At 37.8% G+C, this 14,768-nt stretch overlaps 1 protein-coding gene across 1 annotated transcript in view; it reads right to left on the bottom strand.

Moving 5' to 3' along the window:
• The window catches only part of FRAS1 (Fraser extracellular matrix complex subunit 1), a 485,111-nt gene that overhangs the window by 438,345 nt on the left and 31,998 nt on the right, over window positions 1-14,768 (bottom strand). The gene's annotated exons all lie outside the window — the stretch shown is intronic.

Genomic DNA, 14,768 nt, shown 5'->3' with positions numbered 1-14,768 from the left:
ATTTGAACTGAGTAAACGCTGAAGGAAAATAGAATTTTTAAGAGACTAAAGTAAGGAAGGAGTGAATTTCAGACATGGGGAACAGCATATGCAAAGGTGTGGAGATGGGAAATGGATTATCATGCATAATGAACAGTAAGAAAACCAGCCTGGCTGACCTGTAGAGGGCATGGAAGCCTGGAGAGGTTAGCTGTAGGTTATAAAGGGCTTTAAATATCAAAAAAATTAGTTCATATTTGATCCTGGGAAGCCACTGGGGCTCATCAAGAAAGGATGAACTGGAGACTTGAAGCTGGGACACAAAGAGGAGGCTATTGAAATCATAGACCAAGAGGTGGCAAGGCCTGGAGAGCAGTGAAAAAGTCACATATAAAATGGAAAACGAAAGCTTCTTACTGAAAGAATGACGCAATCTCGCTCACCTATGGTGGATCATCTCCCCGATTCTTTGGTTTGGAAACAAAATGCAAGCAGATCACTTGTCAGAAGGTGTGTTTCTCCAAACTGCTACAAGAAACTAAAAACTTCCATCTAGTACATAAAAAAATAATAACTCAAGAAATCTTAAGATATAAGATCCATGTGAATAAAGTTCCTTTAAAAACAGTAAGCCCATCTAACATTTTTCCCTTTTGTTGCATCACTGGTCCCTCACTACAAGCCTGTAATCTAGAGAGAATCAATATTCTTGACCATGCCCCCGTTTTAGAAATGCGGGTGCTGCGGGTCAGAGAAGTCTGAGAACAAGATTTTCTAGAGTCATATCCACTCAGCTACTAAATGGGACCCCTTTGGAGGCCAAGTCTCCTACTGTTCCCACTATGCCCCACTATTTGTTCTTGCCTCAGACAGCGCCACTCATTTCTAGAGTCATGAAGAACAAAAGTTGTATTTATAACTTTGATTGACATTTCTTTTGTTAACGAAAGTGAGTAATAAGAAAACAACGTGCCAGACACCCATAGTGAGGGGCCAAGTTCAAGAACTTTCTTTCGGGGAGGGCCGGTTCCTTTGACACACCAGCCTGAAAGCCCCCAAACTGCGTGACTGGCCTTGGCCTCTTGTGAAAGGCAATAAATTGTTTAAAAGGAGGGAAAATGTTTAAGCAGTGGGTGTCCCCAAGATAAACAATGCAATATCAGATTGCCAGATGCAAACATCCTTTCTGCATTCACATCATAAATCACTTCTCACGGCAAACGCAGTCTCCAGCTCCAAGTTAATCATTTGTCTAAGTGAGGATTTTCCCAAGCTTTGGGTAAAAAGCTTGTGTTTCCATTGGGAGATCTCCTTGTCCTTAGAGCCCCCCAAGCTCTCCCTTCATGGGTCTTATGTTCACATTAATGATTAATCTAGTCTCCAACCAACTAGTTTCTTATATTTAGCAAAAAGAAAAACAATATAAAATATTGCTGTAGAGAGACCACGGAGATCACCTAGTCCACTGAGGAGTTAACTCAAGTACAGAAAAGCAAAAAAAAAAAAAAGCCAAAGTTCACATAGCTAGTTAATACAAGAGTCAAGACCATAACCCAAGTTTCCCAGTACCTAATTCAATGCATGCACTGGGGGAGCTTCTTTTTTGAGGTGGGGAGGTACAATCTAATCAATTATAGCCACAACTGGAGTATAGGCCTTCCCTTGGGGCTAGGCCCCTTCCTGGGAGACATATGGTCTGTCTCCTTGCTAAGCAGAAGGAACAAGCAACACTTCATGGTTGATCCTTTGGCCCCCATGATGAGGGATGGGGGAAGAGAACTGTATCAAAGAAAGCTGGTGATTGGGCCAGGAGAAGTCACCAATTCAGAAGGTTAGAGAAGGCAAGTAGTTCTCCTTTCCTTTAGGCAGCTAGTTCAGCCATACTGGTCACTAGGTTTTTAATATCCCATCTCCAGAATCTACACCTTTGAACTGGTTTTACCCAATGCTGCTCCTTCCCAACCTCCACCTCTTGGAATCTTTGGTTCCCTAAAAAACTCAATTCAAGCACAATAAAGGCCGGCTGGATGGCACAGCAAATAGACCTCCAGGCCTGGAGTCAGGAGGACCTCAGTTCAAATCCAGCCTCAGACACTTATTACTGTGTGAACCTGCGCAAGTCACTTCACCCTGTTTGCCTCAGTTTCCTCCTCTGTAAAATGAGCTGGAGAAGGAAAAGGCAAACCTCTCTAGGATCTGACAAGAAAACCCCAAGTTGGGTCACAGAGAGTCAGATACGACTAAAATGCCAACCCCTACAGGAGACCCAGCTTATTCTCCTCCAGTGGAGAACCTTCATCTCTAAGAGGACCTCGGTGTCTCCTCCCCTAGGTGGTAAGCTCCTGGAGGGTAGGGACTGCTCTGCTTTTGGCTGTTTTGACTTTTGCACCACCCCCGCCAGCACTACTCACATCACCCAGCCCACAGCAGATGTTCAGGAGGTAAACAAACATGTATTAAGTATAGACTATATGCCAGGAACTGTGTTCCAAGTTCTAAGCATTTTTAAAAAATAAACATGGTTCCTACCCTCAGGCAGCCCAGTTCCTAATGAAGGAGAAAGCATGCAAAAAATTAAATATATATATACACTATAAATATAAGGTAATCTCAAAGAGAAGGTACTGATGCAGGGAGAGAAGACTGGGAAAGGTCTCTAGAAGAAAGTGGGCTTTGAGATTAGTCCTGAAAAAAAAGATAGGAAAGCCAGCAAAATGATGATGATGATGATGATGATGGCTAATATTCATATAGTACTTAATGTTTACCAGACACTGCTCAGCACTTTGCAATTATTCTCTCCTTTCATCCTCACAATAACCCTAGAAGGCAGGTGTTCTTATTATTCCCATTTTTGCCATTTTATAGGTGAGGACTGAGGCGAGCCAAAGGCAGAGATGAAGAGAGAGACGATTCTGGGAATGGATGACAGCATTAACTTCTAACCATAAAGCACTTAACAAATGATAAGGCAAAAGGAAGAATAATTGTAACATTTACTCATCAGTAGAGAAAATCAAGAGTAATCCTAACATTTACTCATCAGTAGACAAATCGTGACATTGAATCAACAGAAAACAAAAGCAGCAATAATCAGACATCACAGTTATCCAATAGAAGACCAGAGGCAGGAAAAAAATCTTCCATGCGTGGTCATAGTCTCTCACCAATATATACACTATCCACAGAGGAAAGGGAGTATACACCTACAGAAAATCAGCAGGGAGACAAATAAACAGGAAAATCCATGTGCCCAGGAAAACTCACAACTCTGGATTAAAGATCTGGATGTACTTGGTCCCTTCACAGTCAACCTTTACCACACAAAGTTACCTCACTATTGGATGCTCCCTTTTGGGTCACCACCACTGTCCTACTAGACAAAGCTATTCCTCTCTTTCCATATGAAACAGTAACAAATTCTTTTCATTCCCAGTCACCCTTATGAGGGTGCTGAAAAAAGTGTTACACTCTTTCAGTAGCAAGCAGTTCCCTCATGTCAAAGAAGTGCCAAGTTCATTAGATATGCAAAGAGCAGGGCATTCTGCTTTGACTCACCTTACTGAACAGTTCACAACAAAATAGATGTAAACACTGTCTTTCTCCCTGTTTCTCCCTCCTTAAGAAAAAGAAAGAAGGAAGGAGAGGGAAACAAAACCACCCCTGAAAGGTTTTCCATCTCTCAGGTTTCAGATGGTACCAGAGAACAAGAAAATCAATAGCTCTTCACGCAGCTTCAGGACTCAGTTCTCAGCCAATGAATTTTCAGTAGCTACTCTGGTCTTTTCCCAGCCAATCAGCAGGGTCCCAGCAAAGCACCTGGAACATCAACTGTCTCAGCGAGAAGCCTTCTATGTTTTGTCTCCATTTTCTGACAACTCCTCTGTGTTCAGCTCAGTTTCCTGTTCCTTCTTGCCAGGTGGCATAGCCCATAGCACTGGACTTGGGAGTCAGGAAGCCATGAGTTCAAATCCCATCTCAGATACGTACTAGCTGTGTTACCTTGGACAAGTCACTTAAATCTGACTCAGTTTCAGTATCTAGAAAATGAGAAGAAGAGCATCTACCTCTCAGGGTTGTTGTGAGGATCAAATAAGATAGAATTTGTAAAGTAATTTTCAAATCTTAAAGAGCTACATAAATGCTATTATTAGCATAGAAAACAAAAGAGCCAATATATTTCACAGGGTGCATGCATTCAGATAATATGAACAAAACTGTGGTATGCAAAAAAAAAATTCCTAGGAAATAAGGTAGGAAGTTAAAAGAACTCCAAGGAATATAATTGTAAAATGAATCTAGTATTTACTAAATTCCTAGTGTGTGTCAAACTGTTTGGGGAGGAGGAGGGAGGGCAATTTATAAATGCAAAAGTGGGCAAGTCCCTGCCCTCGGAGATCTGCTATCCTACTATAAACCATGTTCACGTATAAGTAAATACAGGAAAGACATAAATGAGATTAATACAAAGGAATCAGAGAGGAGGGAAGGAGTGGCTAATGACTGAGACAATCAGGCTGGGTCTAGATGGGAGCTAGAAATTCTGAGAGACAGAAATTGGAAGAGAGCATTCCAGACATGGAGGATGGAGCCTGTGCAAAGGTAGAGAAGAAGGCAGAGTATCATGTACAGGAAAGAGCACAAGGGCCAGTTTGGCCAGTGATTAGAGCTTGTGAGGAAGAGTAATGTGTAAAAAAAGACAGTCTGGAACAAGAGTATGAAAGGATTTAAATGCCAAGGAGAAGCACTAAAGAAGAATATAACCTGGGGACATTAGAAATGAGGGGACGAGTCCTTCGAGGAGACTACGAACAGCTCCAATGATAAAACATATTAACAGAAGTGGTCTATGACAGAACGTGCATCATGGGCAGAATAAAGACGTGCATAAATAAATACAATCAATTAGCAATTGTTAATGGATTGATTGCTCCTAAGATCCTAGTTAGCCCTCCAATAGCAAACAGTTAAGATAAAGGCTAAGATTTGTAATATTCCAGGTGTTAATTTAATATCATCCTTACTGAAGGTGGCTAATCAGCTAAATATTTTTATTCCTGTGGGAAGAACAACTAAACAATTACTGTAACCATATGATGAACTCCTACAAATGAAGCTTTAAAACTCAGTTAAGATCACAAATCTAATTATTCATAAATTGCCCAATGTTGTGGTTTTCTGAATTTTTTTTTTTGCTCCAGAGTTAGCATGCCATTGGTATAGGGAACTCCTGCTGAGGGCAGTATAGTAATACAGTTACATCTACGCTGAAATTCAGAGTTTTAGAAAGTTGTCTGAACAAAGAACTGGGAAATTGAGGAGATGCCCATCAGTTGGGGAATGACTGAACAAGCTGTGGTATTTGAATGTCATGGAATACTATTGTGCTATAAGAAATGATAAGCAGGTAGATTTCAGAAAAACCTGGAAAGACTTACATGAACTGATGCTGAGTGAATTGAGCAGAACTAGTAGAACACTGTATATAGTAATAGCAACACCATGCTACAATCAACTTGGTTAGACTTAGCTCTTCCCAGCAATGCAACAAGTTAAGAGTCTAAGACAATTCCAAAAGACTCGTGATGGAAAATGCTATCCACATCCAGAGAGAGAACTATAGAGTCTGAATGCAGATTGAAGCATACTATTTTCTCCTTTTTTTTTTTTGCTTTCTCTTTCTTGTGGTTTTTTTCCTTTTGTTCTAATTCTATTTTGTTTTGTTTTTTCCTTTCTCGAGGTTTTTTTCCCTTTTTGTTCTAATTTTTATTTCACAACATGACGAATGGGGAAATGTTTAATATGATTGTACATATATAGCCTATATCAGATTGTATGTCATCTTGAGGAAGGGAGAGGGGAGAGAAGGGAAAAAATGGCAACTCAAAATCTTGTAAAAGTGAATGTTGAAAACTAGAAATTAATTTTTATTAAAAAAGAAAGTTTAGAATTTTAAAAAATTTGGGGGGGGGGGACTTGTCTGGGGCAATGAGTGGTCAAGTAAGCTGTCCAGCATCCCTCACCTAGTGCATGATAGAGGCAGGATTTAAACTCAGGTCTTCATAAATCCGCCCTGGATCTCTATGCATTAGGTCTCTCTCTTCTCTCCTACCCCCCCCCCACCTTTGCTCACTCTCCTCTCTCCTCCAAAGAGTAACAATATGGGAAATTATATTAAAACTTGGGGGAATAAGGGTGTAGATTTTAGCACATCCCCAAAATCTGCACTGAAATAAAACAGGATTCACTAAAGAAGACAGTACTAAGTTTTCTATCTGTCAATAATATTGTCATTCAGACTAATAAAGCTATTACTAATGGCATGGCTATCACCAATCACACAATTAATGGGATTTGCTAGTCTTCCCTTGCTGGGGAAGGAGGGTTTCATATTAATCATTAGGGTGACAAAATTAGTAGCAAGTGAGATGGAGGGTGTGCTGTCAAGGTTTAATAAGAAAATAACTACATCAGTGGTAGCCCATTTTCTATCTGGAAGCAAATTCCAATCCTGCATTTATAGTAGACTGAATCAGAGCCTCTGATCATTAGGCGTCCAAATTAATTCCAAAATCTCCTGTTAGGACTATAAAGATTATTATAAATGTCTGTAGTTATTAGTCAGATTCATCATTTCTATTATTGTATCTCCAAATAAAGATCTTTGTCCTAACTCAGCTAAGATTAGGTTAGTGCCAACTGTTCCTTCTCATGTACCAAAAAATAAATAAAGTTGTCAAAAACCCAATTTAGAAGTCTTAATTTAGCTTAATTAACGTGTTGGATTTGTGTTCCTGTGAAATGAGTTGACTCTTTAAAAAAAGGTCTAGATGAGTTAACACCTGCCTGACCCTTTGAAAAGCTTTGTTTAATCTAGTCTCTCCTAGACATGTAGTTCAGAATTGTGAGGAGGAAAAAAAATGAGATGGGAAGAAAAGGGGAGATTTCTTATCCATAAAACAAGGAAATTAATTTTGCATGCAAAAACCCATTTGCCAAAAGCTATTGTACTAGCGAAAAATGACTGGGGAAAGGATGAATTATTATCCCCCTCCCATCCTTTCCAAAGAGCTAGTGGGTACAATGACCATTAATAATAATGATAGTGCCAAGGAAAGCTAAGGAGGCTGATTGGACCAATCAATCAGCAAACATTTGGGTGTCTACCATGTACCTGAGTTTAAATAAAATCTCCAACACTTACTAGCTATGTGACCCAGGGCAAGTCATATTCCCTTTCCTTCAGTTTCTTCAACTGTAAAATGGGGATGATAACTGTATCTACTTCCTAGGGTTGTTGTGAGGAACAAATTAAATATTTACAAAGGACTTCCCATGGTGCCTGACACATAGTAGGCACTATATAAATGCTAGACATCATCACTACTAAGCACTAAACTAGATTCAGGGCAGGTAGGTGGTACAATGGAGAGAGTGCTTATCCTTGAGTCAAGATGACTCATCTTTCCAAGTTCAAATCTGGCCTCAGACACTTACTGTGTGACCCTTGGCAAGTCACTTAACCCAGTTTGCCTCAGTTATCTCATCTGTAAAATAAACTGGAAAAGGAAATTACAAACCACTCAAGTCTCTTTGCCAAGAAAACCCCAAATGAGGCCACAATGAGTCAGATACAACCCAAATAACTGAACAACAGACTTGGTTTTGTTGGTTCAAGGACAAAACTGTCCCTGTCCTCAAGAAAATCACATTCTACTAGGGGACACAACCATCAATCAACAAAGATGCATTAAATGTCTCTTACATGTCAAGCATATAGTTATGCTGTCAGGAATATAAAGACAAAAAAAATGAAATAATCTGTTCTTTCAGGAGTGGGCATTCTCACAGGGTTAGCAAGTAAATACAAAGGTATAGACAGAATAAACATAAAGAGAAAAAAACAGAAGAAAGTTAATGAAGGGGGAGCACTACAAATTGGGAAGACCAAGACTGGCTTCACATAGAAGGCGAACTTGGGCTGAGCCTCCAAGGAAGAGACAGAGTCTAGGAGGCAAAGATAAAAAGGAAGTTTATCCCAGGCATAGTGGATGGGCAGTACAAAGATATGGAGATAATATATGGAAAGTCCCATGTGAAGAATAGAGAAGAGGTTAGAACATGAGAAGGGGAGCAATGTTAAGTGAGGCTAGAATTATAAACTGTAGCCAAGGGAAGGCTTTCAAAAACCAGAGAGGAGTTTAATTTGGTCCTGGGGACAATAGAAAATCACTAGACTCTATGGAGTAGGAAAAAGTTCTAGGCTGGGTCTGACTTAGGCTGTCCCCACCTATAGTTTAAATTCGATATTAAAATAAAATGACACTTAGGACATTCAACAGTTAAAATAAAGATGTTTATGTATTCATGGTAAGGGAAGGATATTCAACAATACCCTGCACTAAGGACATCTCAATTTGGTGCAGCTGACAGAGCTTGTGCACCATCTAAGCCGTCCAGGGTGGTCTACAAGCCAAGCATCAGAGGCTGTCTGTTTTGTACTTAAGCAACTAATAAGTGATCTCAAAGGCATGAGGACCAGAGAGGGAGTATCTAGTGTGAGGAACAAAGACATGGGAAGTTTGAAAGGAGAATACTGTCCAATGAGGTTAGAAAAATAGACTGGGGCCAGGTTATCCTGAGCTTGAAAAACTAAACAGCTTTTTTTCTTTATCCTAGAGAAAAGAGAAAGCCAGTGACATTGATAGATTAGGGGAGTGACATGGTCAGATCCGAGTTTGAGGAAAATTGTAACAGAGTAATTTTTCCAGTAGATGGATTAGAATACTGAGATGAGGCAGGAAGACCAATTAGTCCAGTGTTGCGAAATGTAATGAAAGCCTGAACTAAGGTGGTAGTTCAAAGCAAATGACAATAATGAGACAACATACCACAATTTTTGGGATGCTGCCAAAGCAGTCCTGAGGGGAAATTTTATATCTCTAAACACTTTCATCAAGAGGAAAGGAGAAAGAACTGTTCACAAATTGGGCAGGTAGTAAAAGAAAGAATTGGAGAACCCACAAATTTTGAAATACCATCTAAACCTCAAAATTGACATTTTGAAAATCAATTAGAGAATAATCTCAGACAAGATAAAAGCAAAAATAGCTCTAAGAAAAAAGATAATCAGGGAAACTACATTTTGCTGAAAGGTACCATAGACAATGAAGTAATATCAAAAATTTTTATAGAAAGTTTGTCTAATAAAGATCTCATTTCTCAAACATATACTGAGTACAGAACTAAGTCAAATTAATTTTTAAAAAAGTCATTTCCCCATTGATAGTCAAAGGATAGGAACAGGCAGTTTCAGGAAAAAGAAATCAAAGCTATTTATATTCACACAAAAATGTTCTATATCACTACTCATTAGAGAAATGCAAATTTAAAACACCCCACACATATCAGATTGGCTAACGACAGAAAAAGAAAATGACAAATGCTGGTGGGGATGTGGGAAAATAGGGATACAAATGCACTGTTGGTGAAGTTGTGAACTGGTCCAACCATTCTGGAGAAAAATTTGGAACTATGCCCAAAGCGCTATAAAAATACACATACCCTTTGACCCAGCAATAGCACTACTAAGTCTGTATCCCAAAGAAATCAGAGGAAAAAAAAGGACCTTAAAGTACAAATAAATTTATAGCAGCTCTTTTTATGGTGGCACAGATTTAAAAATGAGGAGATGCCCATCAACTGGGAAATGGCTGAACAAGTTGTATATGATTGTGATAAAATACTACTGTGCTATAAGAAATGACAAAAGGGATGGTTTCAGAAAAACCTGGGAAGACCTATATGAACTGATGCAGAATGAAGTGAGCTGAGCCAGGAAATCATTCTGCACAGTAAGATCAATACTGAAACAACAATCAATTATGAAAGACTTAGCTACTCTGATCACAATAATCCAACAGAATTTCAAAGGATTCATGATGAAAAGTACTATCCACCTCCAGAAAGAGAACTGACAACCTCTGAGTGCAAATTCAAGAATAATTTGTCCACTTTATTTTTCTTGTTTTTTATTACATGGCTAATATGGAACTACATACTGCATGATTTCAAACATATAATTGATACCTTATTGCCTGCCTTCTCAGTGGGGTGGAGAAGGAGCTGGAGGGAAAGAGAAAATTTGAAACTCAAAATTTTTTTACAAAAATAAAAAAAGAATTTTAAAAATAAATGATAGGGGAGGCCAGGTAGCACAGCGAGTAAGAGCACCAGTTCCAGTGTTGAGAAGACCTGGAGGTCGAATCCTGGGCTCAGACACTTAGCACCCACCCAGAAACACCTGGCCATGTAACAACCTTGAACAAGTTACTTAACCCCGATTTCTTAAGGGGCGGCCAGGTGGCTCAGTGAGTAAGAGCACCAGCTCCAGTGTCGGGATGACATGGATCAAATCTGGGCTCAGATACTCAGCACCACACCCAGAAATAACTGGCCATGTGACCTTGAGCAAGTTACTTAACCCCAATTGCTTTAAAAAAAAATAAATGATAAATTCTAAATAATTTCAAAAGAAAAGGAAAATAAATTAGATTTTTTTTAATTATAGAAAAAACTATTGGATAAAAAAACCTAGAAGCTGGTGTTTTGAAGGAAAAAAAAATTTCCAGTAATAAAAAATGAAAATAGGAGAAATCACAACAGAGAAAGAGAAAATGAAGATTCTTAGAAACTATTTTGTCTAAATATGTGCAGGCAAAACTGACAATTTAATTGAAATGACTGAATCTCCACCTAAATACCCAGATTAACAGAACAAGAAATAGTTATTTTAAATAACTCAACCTCAGGAAAAGAAAGTGATTTAAGTCACATGTGAACCTGATGAATTTACCAGAGAAAAACTTAAATCAATCAAGAGTCAAAAGCAAGCATTTATTAAACACTAACTTAGGTGTCAGGCACTGTGCTAAAGGCTGGGAAGGCAGCCCCTGCCCTCAAGGAGCTTACATTCAAATAAAACCAAGTAGAAAAGGATGGGGAGGGAGGGGAGGGAATTTAAAGAACATCTAAATCCAATATCACATAAACTTCAAAAAAAAATAAAAAGGGATGTACCAAATCCCTTCTATGATCCAAATAGAGTTTTTATACCTAAATGAGGGAGAGACGGCTCAAAGAAAATCGTAAACCAAAATCCCCAATGAATAATGAAGCAAAAATTTCCAATAATACATTAGCAAAGATTTGGTCCTTGGGTCATAGTTGGTTAACCCCTGCCCGAATCCATCAGAAAGATTTTATTTTCTAAACAAGTAGGATTTATACCAGAAATGCAAAGTTGATTCAAAAAAATGAAAATTTACATAGTCATCAATAATAACAAATATTAAAAAACATCTTATTACAATAATAATAACTAGCAAAAGCACTGGTGGTACCGGGCTAAGCGCTGCATAATTATTGTCTCATTTGATCTTCACAACAACCCTGGGAGGGAGGTGCTATAATTACCTCCATTTTTACAGTTTAGGAAACTGAGGCAAACAGAGGTTAAGTGACTTGCCCAGGGTCATACAACTAGGAAGTGACTGTGACTAGATTTGAACTCAGGCCTTCTTAATTCCAGGCTCCTCTCTATCTATTGTACCACCTCCATGCTCTTAACCAAATATAATTCTCAATTTCAAGTAAAATCACTTAAAAAGCATAGGAATAGAACTTTCCTTAATATGATAAATACTAGCTATCTAAAATTAGAGCCAGCATTATATTTAATGGAGATAAAAATAAAGGCTTTAAAATAAAATTAGAGATAAAGCAAGGATTTTCATTATCACTACTACTTTTTGACATAGTGCTATAAATGCTAGCTACAGAAAAAAAAGACAAGAAAAACTGAGGGAATAAATATAGACAAAAAGAAAGCAAAATTATCACTCTTGTGGAATATATATATATATAATAATAATATTATACACACACATATATGCACACACACAAACAAATGCACACCATAGGGTCACCAAGAGTTGGACACAACTGCACAACATATACATGTATATTTACATAGATATATGCATACACATAAATTATGGTCTACTTAAAGAACCCTAAGGAAGGGGACAGCCTATGCCTGTTTTTTACTGCTTGCCAAGCTAAAAGTGATTTTTAGGTTTAAAAATGTGAAAAGTATTCTTAGCTTACAGGCCAAGGCAGATCTGGTCCTCTGGTCATTGTTTGCTGACCCTTGCCCTAAAGAGTCACTAAAAATTTAGTTTTGAAATGATTGCTTTAGCAAAGTAACTGGATATAAATCGTGCTATCCACACAAATTGTCAACATTTCTGTATATAACGAACAAAATGCTGAAAAAAGATTGAAAAAAGAAATTCCTTTTGAAATAACCAGAGACTATATAAAATATTTAGAAGCTTACCTACCAAGATACACACGGGAATTATATGAATAAAACTATCAAATACTCTTTATAGAAACACATACATAAAAAAGAGGAGAGACAGTAACTGTTAATGGTTGCTCCATTCCAATACAGACAAAATGACAAAAAACAGTTAAATTAATTTACTTAGTGCCATACCAATCAAACTACCAAAGGATTATTTTATAGAGCTAGCAAAATAATAAATTCATATAGAAGAATAAATGGTCAGGATTCAATAGAAATAATGAAGAAAAAAAGTGGGAAGGAAGTTTTCCAGTACTAGATCTCAAACTACATTACAATGTAAAAATAAATCAAAAGGATTTGGTACAGGTTAAAAGAGAGGTTGACAGATAGGAAAGATTAGATATACAATAAAATGAAGTAAACAAACCAAGTAACCTAATGTTTGATGAGTTACAAGTTCCCAAGCTGTAGAGTAAGGACTTGACAAATTATTTGACAAAAGTACTGAGAAACCTGGAAAGCAGTTTGGCAAAAATTAGGTTTAGACCAACATATCACACCACATAGCATAATAAGCACCAAATGGATGCATGAACTGGCTCTGAAAAGTCAGACACACCCATGAGTATCAGCTCCTTGACTTACATAGTGCCCCAGTACTTAGGGTGTTTAATAAATATATATTGATTATTGACTGACTGATTGGCTTTATATCCTCAGAAAACTACCTACCTAGCAAAATGCCTTGCACATAATAGGAGTTTACTAAATGTTTCGTAGAAATAAGTCTATGTGGTTTGCGTTACCAATTTTATTTAGATTTTGTCTCATGTACTACTTTCAGTCTTTTCTGCCACCAAGTTGTTTATCAGGAAAGTAAAACCTCCCTCTTAAGAATGTTATCTGTCATCCTAACTGGGAGAATTAGAGTTAATTTGTGGAACTGCTTTCTAAAGTACACACTCAAGGTGGTAAGGATCTTGACCAACATTCACTAAATAAATCAGATTAGTCTATGGGTATGTAGAGTTCATTCATTTAATATTTAGTGGCAATTTGAGAACCAAAGAAATCAGCCATTAACACACTGGTTACAACCTGTCTGACAGATTCTGGGCACTCAGCTCCCTTACTGCATTTATTTTTCACATGTTAAGTGAGGAATTGTGATGGCGCTAAAGTTTTTTTTCTTGAACAAAGTTACTCAATTCTGGCAGTCCTTGAGGCATTATTTTTCCAAAATGTCAACAGAGAAACAAATGAGGTGGCTCAAATGAGATAACCTGTGTAAAGTGCTTTGAAAACTTTAAATCACTGTACAAATGCTATCATCATTATCATCATCACCATTATTCTTATAGTTTTGTTATTATTTGCCCCAGAAGTCAGATGATACAGAAAGCTTTGCGAGGACCAAGCACAATATTAACAGCATAACATTAACACGTGAATAAAATAAGTTTATGTTCATTATATATAAGGATGATGACTGTGATAGAAAATATAAGTAGCTACGGATTTTCAGTTGCTTGAAGGTGTATTTTTTTTCTTTTGCACTTAAGAAATTTTATTATCACCTCAAGAGAAGGGAAAAGGCATTGTCATGCAACCTATGCTTTCTGCTTCCATCTTGTTAGGTATTTAACCTAGGCATTTTAACAGTCCATGCTGTTAAAAACTATTGACATGTCAATAAATCACTCAACCAATAAATATTTATTAAGCACCTGTTCTGTGGTGAACACTGTGCTAGGCCCTGGGGATACAAAGAGTCAAAAGATAGTCTCTGGGGGCGGCCAGGTAGCACAGCGAGTAAGAGCACCGGCCCCAGTGTCGGGATGACCTGGGGAATCGAATCTGGGCTCAGACACTTAGCACCATACCCAGAAATAATTGGCCATGTAACCTTGAGCAAGTTACTTAACCCCGATTGCTTTAAAAAAAAAAAAAAGATAGTCTCTGTCCTCAAGGTGCTTACAATCTAATCTAGCCTCAGACGCTCCTTCCTTCAACTTCATACTTTCTAAATCCGATACCTTGCTTCATAGACCAAGAGATAAGTGCAAAGCCAGAAATTTTTTGGTCCTCAGACTCTTTCATGAACTGTTCATTTTCTTTACATGTAACACAAAAGCCAATTATGATTCTTAATATCTTAAACTCACCAGGGAACTAGTATATAGGTGTGTTCTTCATTAGGAAGTGTCAAAACAAAGCATAACATTAAAAACAAGTAAAATTTTTCATACCAACAAAAATAAAAGGGTGGTAGTCTGTGCAGATAACGACACTGGCATTCATAAAATATTAAAAGACCTAGAAAAAGGGAAAGGACCCCAGTTATCAGATAACATATACTGGGGAAAATTTACGGAAGGGTGTAGGTAGGAATCCTCACAATATGGGATAGGCACAA

Source organism: Petaurus breviceps, unplaced genomic scaffold (assembly GCF_028583685.1).
Source record: "Petaurus breviceps papuanus isolate PSGF00001 unplaced genomic scaffold, PetGlider_PUasm1.0 126, whole genome shotgun sequence".
Classification (NCBI taxonomy): Eukaryota; Metazoa; Chordata; class Mammalia; order Diprotodontia; family Petauridae; genus Petaurus; species Petaurus breviceps.
This window is presented reverse-complemented; position numbering and strand designations above follow the sequence as displayed.